We start from the raw sequence: 9,430 nt of genomic DNA on the forward strand, positions 1-9,430 counted from the left end.
CCACTCACCTGTGGCTGTCTCAATCGCTGGCAGAATCTGTCAGTGGGCGTTTCTTGAACTTCTTCCAGCAAAGAAGCTTTTTGACGCCTAGTCTCCACCTAGTCTCCCTGCGCGGAAGCCTTCTGCGCAGGGAGGGTGTGGGCAGCGGAGGACCCGTGCTCTCCCCGCTGGTCCCCGGCGAGGAGTCATGGAGCCACCTCACCGATTCCCCCATCTGCCCCCCTTTTCCACTGGTGCTACACTGATTTCCTTCCCCAGAAGATGTGCTGCTTCTCTCCCTCCCGGGACGCCTCCGGAATCCCTCTGGAGCCCTCCCTCTCCCTCTGGCTCCGATGGCAGTTCCCTGACAATTTCAGTGTGAAAAGTAGGGGATTATTGTTATGATATGTACTGATAAATAAAAATAAAATGTATCTTATATGCAATTTTAACAAGTTGTGAGAGTACGATCCTACATATGACTACAAAGAAGTAAGTTCCATTTAATTCAGTGGCCCTTACTCCCAGCTAAATGGATACAGTATTGTTGCATGCACTTCATTCAAAGTCATGTGTCTTCCTCTCAGTCAGCATAGAACTCCAAGTGTAATTTATGGTGTCGTAGGTAAGAAGGCAACGAGACTGCAATTCTATGCACACTTACTTCTGAGTGAACATATAAAAGAACTGACTTTCTCGTGAAGGTCACATCCGTCAAAATCCTTTGACCTTTTGCCATTGAAATCTACAAGAGCTGGATTATACCTTTCATCTGCTTCCTTGTGGACAAGTGTTAACAACTGGAGTTCTGCTTTTATAACACAGTTCAAGCTTTCGTGCTTACTTTGTATGGTGTTTTGCACACCTACAACTTGCCTTGTTGGACAGGTTCTGCCATCCATGCTGATACTGCCATTGCTCTGGTGTGCAATTACCAGGTATTTGGTACAATGGTCAGCGAAGCTGCTATAAGGCTTTGTGAATCTGTGCAGGCGAGCCTTGTGGGCCTTCGGTAAGAGACTCTTCTAGACCTCCAACAAGGGAAAAAAATGGGCTTTGTGACAAAACTGAGTAATGAAATTCAAACCTTCACTTGGAGTCTCCTTGGCCCCCATCTATAGTTGCTCCTTATAGATATCTTTATGATGAGTGCCTCATATAGCACAAAGAACCAGCACGAAGAACCAATACTTTTGTCTGTTTCCAGCAGTTTTAGAGAGGCTCACATAAAGACGCAAGAAGACCGCAAAGAGAAAAAAATATCCTGGGACTCCAGCTCCTCACACGATGAAGATGTGTGTTGCTGTGCAAAGATCAAGAGGAGGAAACTGGAATATTTTGGGCACTTTTGAAGGGGAGATGGAGACCATCTGGGGAAGAGGATGCTGCAAGGAAGAGTGCCAGGACAGAGATAAAAGTGACGGCAAAGGAAATAGTGGCTTGGAAACATCAAAGGCATGGACTAAATACACAGTTGAGATGAAAAAGTAATCTTGAACTAGAGCAGGCAAATTCATGATAATGTCAGGATCCAGCGTCAGGGTTTAGATCAAGGTGGTCAAGCTGGACCTAGGTCAAGAGTCTGGGCACAAAGTCCCATTTCAGAAAACCAGAAATTCAAAAGCACTACCAGGAAGCCAAATCAAGTCAGAAAGCAGGTTACTAGAGCCAAGAGCTCATAGCTGGAGCTTCAAAACGGCACCATATTAAATAGCACCAGGCAGCTGAGCAAAGGCCAAGTCACTGTCTTGTAGCAGGCACTGAAATCAGTCAGCGTCAGACCAAGCAACTGCAGGACTGCAAAGGCCTTTACTACAGTTTTAAGAAACTTTGGGGAATGGGGCTCAAAGGGCCACAGCAAGTTGATCTAAGTTACTAAAATGAGTCTAAAACAAATGACAAATTCTGTAAAAAGTTGACTTCAGAAACTTGGGTCAAATAATAAATATGGACCTTTAAATTCAACTCAGATCCAAAAGCTTTTGAACTTCAAGACTGTGACATATGGATATTGTAAAATTCAAAACGTTAGAGGATTACATTTTGACGTTTTGAACGCACAGAAGCACTGACAGCCAACAGTCTGATGGTCTTGAAACTTTGAAACACAGTGATTCAGAACTTCAAAACCGTTGGCCAAGAGTGCCAGTCAACAATTGACATGGGAAATCATATACTTAGAGCTGTACTAGCCATTAGGCTAAGTACTATTGTATACTCAAAAGGAGTAAAGTCAGGATGATTCTGCTATAGAGCATTGGTCTCTGTGAATGCCTGTGAGGCAAAAGGGAATCTATTGTGCAGCCTGGGCTCATCTCAGAGAAAAGCAATGTCCATAATAACCACCTCCCGGTATCATATTCACATCTTGGAGACTGGGAAATCGAGCCATGGGAAGGAGCCATATCAGTTTGTGACCGATGTGGTTCCTCTGAAATTTCAGGATTGCCATGCAACATGGAATCAGCTCTCTCCCTCACCCTATTCTGGTAATGTATGAATCATCTCTGTGTTTAGGACTTGAAGGTGTGTTCAGGGAGAGAGAGGTGTGAAAGGGGCAAGTGTGGTAACAGTAAGTAAGGCCCTTGTAACTGTCTTCTGAGGCTTCCTATCACTGTAGCCCTAATTAGCCTCCGCATGAACATACCCTGAAGTCATAAGCACATACCATGGAGATGATTTGTCCAACAAAACTGCAAACAGCAGATTACCTCAATTCCCAGCTCCGTGTGTTGTTGGGTTGTTGCTTTTAAATAAGACATCAGCTTATGACATAATGAGTTTGATGCAAAAAACAACAACCCCCCAAAAAACTTTACACCACAAAACATTTGCCCCAAAGCAAAATAGGCTGTACCAATGTTCACCATACTTTAAACATGGAATCTTTTAATTGGATCTCGTCTTCTCACTCACATCATTCTGTCCAATCAGGGACTGCAAAGTCAATGTGGTAACATCACCACACTATGTAACCAGGCAGAATTGCCTCCATAAGTCTGTTGCCTTCAGTTTAGAATGATGGCAATGCTTCCATCCTTCACACTGAATTGTTTTTATTATGACACCATGTAGCCAATCAGATTTCATTATGAGATTGTGTCACAAAACCAATTCAGAGTGAGCATTACCCCCATTCTGCTTTAGGGGTGGGGCTACAGTGCAGCTCCCTTAAGGTGAACACTTCATCCCTGAATGCAGCCCTCTAAAATAATCGACAGGAGATTCAGTTTACAAAGGCAAGCATGGACTTGGTAAACCCTTCACTAATTTTAGCTCAGTCTTAAAAAACAACAACATCTCTTTAGCTGTAATGCTTATTACATAAAAGACTATTTTTTATACTCATGTTAAGCTTTTTTGAGAAAGCACTTATGTGCTGTTTCTTCAGCATTCTGTGCTATGGATTCTTAATGGTGATATGCACCACTCAATGGATTCCTCCTTGTAACTTGCTATTTTGTGTGTACCTGATAACTCTGTAGCTGAAGTTGTCTCGGGAGAGCCCTGAGTGGAGAGCTATTTCTGGTAGGGAGCAGGAAGCAAGCTCCCTACAGCTGGTCCTTCATTGGGTGAAGGTGTATTTTTTGCCACAGCCTTCTTATTGGGAGGCAGAAGTTGTAGCCTCTTAATGGTCTTTGGTTCCCTGGCAGACCACAGAGATCAGAACTAAACACAGAGGAGCAGGGGCAGGGAAATTTAGCAACCTTAATGACATGGGCAATATGGAGTCAATTAGCCCTGACTCTGGGTTGGCAAATGCCAGGAGTGGTATTTTTTCAAGCTTGAAGGCCAAATTCCCTTCTGGACAACTGCTTGAGGACAGTGGTGGGCAGAGGCAGAAGTTTTTTTTTTAAAGACTTTGTACAATAGGTTCGTGTATAAACACAACTCTCTATCCTCGACCCAGACCAGTAAGAGGCATTATCAGGACAAGTTCAAGCCAGGTAAATGCTCTAAGGGTGTGAAGCAGGAACACTGAGGTGTGGCCTGGAAAGAGCTCTGAGAGCCAGATAGGGAAGCATTTGGATCTGGGCTTGAGGTTCCCCACCCCTGGCATAAGAAATGGGAAATATCACAGGCTTGCTTTTCCATATTCCATTCCTTGGCCTCACTTCCACCTACGGGGAAGAGCCTGGAATATTTGCCCACGACATCCCTGTTGACTTTATTTACCTAAGCGAAGATTCCCTGGAACTCTTTGTGTGCCCGATTGCTCCTTAATGGGGAATGATAGTTTGAAAAGCTGGAAGCAAGAAGAGCAGGGCAGGGAAGGGGAATGTCTTAATGCTGATGATACAACGTCAAATAAAACAGAAAAGAACAGAGGCAGTAAGGACTGCAGATGGTTAACATTTTTATTTGCCTTCCCTCACTCCCCCTGGAAGTATTGTTTTTATTCTGCTGTTAAATCTTCCCAGACTTTAGTTCCTGTTTGATCTGAAGAAGAAAAAGTTGCCACCATCACCGCTTTGGTGAGAGTGGGAGTTGCAGAGACATGGGTAGGATTAAGTAGCAAAGTGTCCTGTTCCTGTGTAGGGTCATTAATCCATGAAGAGAGAGAGAGAATTTGCAAGACATTTGGAAGGTTTTGTGTTTGCCAGCACTTTTATTTGAAATATGTCTCTTTTATTTTGTAAATGATGTTCCCACCCAGAGGCCTGACACTGTCAAGTTTGAGAGATTTGGCTTGGCATGAATCGTGTGGCCAGATCATACGGTTTCAGTTGCTCTGAAAGAACCCAAAAATGCCATTTAGGAATATTAATCGTCTAAGCTGCTCCCAAAGGATTGTGTTGCATAAATAGACACAGGCTGTGATCTGGGCTACAAAGCTTCGGCAGAGAGACCGTTCCTTCCACCCCCTTCCTACTTCACAGCACCATTAGTTTGTGCTATAGGGTGCTTCAGAGGTACTGCTCCTGTTTTTCTCTCACTAGAAATGGAAGACTCATAGAACTCTAGAGTTGGAAGGGACCTTGAAGATCATCTCTAGTCCAACCCCCTGCAATGCAGGAATTTGCAGCTGCCCCGTACATGGCTAGAACTTTCAACCTTGGCATTATCAGCACAACACTCTAACCAAATGCATACTTAAATTAGTATGAAAGAATCCCTGGTCCGTCCCCCCCACCATATTAAACTTTAGTTTGCCAGACTCTGGAATTCTGAACCATTGCAGTACGATGGCTTCGCCCCTTTACTGCTTTGATGCTCCTGCAACATCACAACAGCATCAAACATTGTATCATGTTGCTCTAACTCCTTATGCATAGTAAATTTAATATGAGTAGAGCCACTGCTCAAAGTTTCATCAGTGCCTCCTCCAGGTTATCTGCGGCCAGACTGTGTTTCTATTAGCCAAAGCACAGGTTAGTCTCCGTTCTTCAAATAAATGGCTTATTGTGTGATACATGGTGTTGCATCCAATAACAATGCCTGGAAATGTCTGGGTGGGATAGATGCTCAGGTGTACATAGCTTGCGCTATGCAGGGATTCCTTCCCACTCCCAGGCCAGAGATGCTTGTGAAACTGCATGGTAGTGGAGGAAGTGGTTACATCCTCTGTTGCTTATGGTTTGTCTCGCTTGCTTAAGCCACCTGGAGCTAATTCCTTGAACTAATTCTTTCACAAGCTCCCGTGCTTTCCCCCTGTGCTGCACCGTGACAGTCTGAATTGAATATCGAGGCAGGGCTATTGGGTGGACGGTCCTGTCACAAAGCAAACACATGAAGCAGGTGAGCTTTTTGATGGACACAGACCCAACAGTTGTGAAGAAGAGGGAATTTTGTAGGTTTCTTTGATAGCTTATTTATTACACATAAATAAGGAGGTATTGCCGGTTTGGTTCCAGATCCCTACAATAAAGCGAATATCGGAATAAAACAAGTCACACTTTTTTCTTCTTCTAGTGCATAGAAAAGTTATGTTTACAATATATTGTGGTCAATTAAGTGCACAATAGCACAGTGTTGTTGTTTTTTTTAAAAAAAACCAATGTGCATGCCTTAATTAAAAAAGACAAACACTTTATCGCTTAAAAAATGCTAACCATCTTTGGAGCCTTCAGCAAGTTTGCAAGGAAAACAGGGAGGGGAGGTGTTGCATGCTTGAGCATCACACCAGGCATGGCCTCCCTAAGCTTCCCAGGCTTTGGGAAAGAGACGTTAGGCCTCTGACAGGATGGTGCAGCTCCCCTGCCTCCTTCCCAAACAGAGCCGTCTTTCCCATACGGTTTAGTGGTTCATTATACCAGGGCGCCAGCCTCTCAGGAGCACCGCAGTGACTGGGGGAGCTGTGCAGCTTTGCCGACGGCCTCCCCTTTCCCTGCACACCCGCCAGCTGCCTCCCGCCAACCATATGGCTGGTGGGTGTGCAGCTTGCCTCACAAGCCTCTGTGGGAGGAGAGTGATTCCCTCAGAGGCTTAGGATGGAAGCTGTGCCCCGCCAACTGTATGGCTGGCGGGTGTGCAGCTTCCTTCCCAAGCCTCCGTGGTAATTTGGGGGCGGTGAGTGGATATTTGCACTCTGGTGCCACATCTGCTAAAGATGGCCCGATTCCCAGAGTCAGATAGGCTTAGGGAAGGTGGCAGGAGGGCACTGGGACCCCCATCAGAGCACTGTGCCTCCCTCCCTAAGCAAGTAGAAGCTTCCTGAGTTTTGGGATGGAGGAGCCAGGCTTTAATATTGGGAACATTTAGGGGACTAGCTTAGTGCTTTTAGTCCACTGACAGCATATAAGGCAATGGCCCATCTGGTCCAGCGTTCTGTTCTCAGTGGCTGACCATATCCCTGTGGGAAGCCCAAAAGCAGGCCCTGATTGCAGCAGCACTCTCCCCAACAAATTATTGGGTCAAGCATCTTGGATTTTTTGCCTTTGATAAAAAAGAGGGGCATTTGTTTATGTATTGTACGTGCATGTGCCCATTAGATCACATAGCCCATAAGCTTAAGGTATATTACAGGTTGAACAATCTTCACATCCTAAGTTAGTTAAAAGGCACATTTGGACATAGAGATCATTTGGTGCTCAAATCAAGGTACCCTCAGGACAGCCTTTTGCGAGACAAAGTAAAAATGGATTGAGGTATATTGTTCTGTACAGGGTTTATTTTTAAAAATGGGAAATTTGGAAAAATGCCTCGTTTCAATTTATATTCCCTTTGTGATCCATCAAGGAGGATTCATCCCTTATTCAAATGACTAGTCAATATGTTAGTCGGATCAAATGCCATTAATAAGATACTAAAAATGCTTCTGAGGAACAAGGGGGTTTCTTTAACAAGTCATAAAGTGCTTTTTAATCCATTTCTGACTTGTTAAATTCCCACAGATTGTTCTATCATGATGCAGTTTCAATGACAGTCGGTGTGAGGGGAGGAAAAAAGAGAAGGGGTTGAGTTTAAAACAAGGACAGCCTGCAGATAACATCTTTTCTCTCCCAGACTCCCAAACCCTTCGGTCAAACCATTTCAGGTGGAGTGATTTTATTGACCTGGCCCCAGTGCAAGCAAAATACGTTCCCTTTAAAGTTCCGCAGGGCCGCATATGGGATGTGTTGTGCAACAGTGTGTCCAGTTAACAACAGTGCTGATCTTCCCAACCCAGGATAGCGGAAGTCCCAGGGATATTCACAGGAATTGCTTGCACTCTGTCCTCCAAATTTGGCTTGTAACAGTGTCAAGGACTGGAACTCAGCTCTCCCAGAGAATACGGAAGAGGCAGTCAGCAGCAATCCCTATTGGCATCTGAGACTGAAAGGGCCAGGAGCTCTTCTGGCAGGGGGAGAAATCAGGAGCACCACTTGAAGAACAGAGAGTGGGCACTCCTCTCCATTCCTGTCAATTATGATTATGATGGCTGTGATAGCAAAGTGCAACCTCCATAGTTAGGTGCAGCATACCTCTAAATGATAGGTACCTCTAAATGTGCTAGGCACAAACCAAAGGAAATGGCTGTGGCCTTCATGCCCTGCATCCAGGGCTTGCTGGATGCTCCTGGCTGACCACTTTTGGCCACAAGATTCCAGACTAGATGAACCTTTATGTGCTCTTCTTACTTTCTTTGTTTTAGACCACAGAGGATTATTCCTCAGGGGCACTTACATCTCTACAGTTATTATAAGACTAACCCCTGCCCCACAAAACATACGCACAACTTTGTTTTGCTTTTTTTGTGAACAACAGGCTTTGAACCTCTCTGGGAATCTTCTCCAATATTGAAATATTTTCCTCCATCCCACCCACTGCCTCAAAACCTGATTTTATTTCGCTGGAAGAAAATGAGAAGTAGAATGCAGATGGGATGGTGAAGATTCATACCCTCTTGGTCTTCAAAGTTTGTGCCTGTAGATTGCTTAGCTAAACTTCCAGCCTTTACAAGAATGTTTAAACTAGAAGTTTCTCAGCATTGTTTCTCTGAATTCCTTCAACTGTATTTTTTTAAAAGTGCGGTGGGTCACTGACTTGAGATTGAGGATCAACTGGAATTGTAGTCATACTCCCTGTGCGTGAAAGTTTGGCCTGGGCATTGTGTAGAATTCCTTTTGACATTTTTTATCGGAGTCCTATAAAGTTGTCTTTGGAACTGGGACAACAGCGGCACAGGTAAACTTCCTCCATTTAAAAAAAGAAAAGAAAAGAAAGGGGGATCTGGGATTTAGTTCATGGGAACCAAGCCTAAGCAGATGTGAAAAGTTCAAATAAAGGAAGGCCAGATTAAATGCACTTTTGTGGTTCAAAAATCAAAACAGATGTTATTATTCAACCACAAAAAAATCTACGAACATTTTAAGTACTGTTAGGTGACTGACCATCTGAGATCCTTAGTTCCTACAATAATGAAGTCCTTTTAAAAAGATATAGCAGCTGAAGGAAATGTATTTTGAATCACAACAAATATTTTTGCACTACTATAATATCATTAATTCCAGGGCTCCGGATACTGGCCTGTAACATATAACCAGGGATAACCAGGGAAAAGCTGATACAGAGGAACTCAGGAAGCAGATTAATTATGTATCTTAAGATATGCAAAGCAATGTAGGAAATGACACACCCTCTTTATCGTTACCCCAAAAGTTTGTTATAAGAAAAAGGTTTAAACAGATAAACAAAAGAGTACGAACTCCCCCTTTTGCCAGCGGTAAAATGAATGCACATTAAGGGATGCATGTAATAGAGATGGAACCCTACAGGATTGGAAATCTATTTGATCTATTTTAAAGAGCTCCGTTAACTCCTTGTTTGCCTTGATTAGGGCTGGAATTTTACTGCTGAAGGGTAAAGCTCTTGCCTGTAGTGAAATTTGAGCTACGAAATGGTCTGAGTGTTTGGGGAAAATATGTTACCTATGAGCACCATCAGTTTAAAAAGGTGGCAGCCTTGTCCAAACCCCACACAGGTCTCACAAGGCTTAATCTCAGCTAGGCTTTGCCTTGCAGTTTATTGT

The 9,430-nt window shown here is 43.8% G+C and overlaps 1 long non-coding RNA gene across 1 annotated transcript; it reads left to right on the forward strand.

Moving 5' to 3' along the window:
• Positions 1–3,136: 3,136 nt before the first annotated feature.
• LOC310689397 lies at positions 3,137–8,387 on the forward strand. The gene is made up of 2 exons (XR_014517436.1): positions 3,137–3,233; positions 8,167–8,387. It is a non-coding gene; the product is annotated as an uncharacterized lncRNA (long non-coding RNA).
• The last annotated feature ends 1,043 nt before the right edge of the window (positions 8,388–9,430 follow it).

Source organism: Podarcis liolepis (genome assembly GCF_965112155.1).
Source record: "Podarcis liolepis genome assembly, chromosome: 1".
Classification (NCBI taxonomy): Eukaryota; Metazoa; Chordata; class Lepidosauria; order Squamata; family Lacertidae; genus Podarcis; species Podarcis liolepis.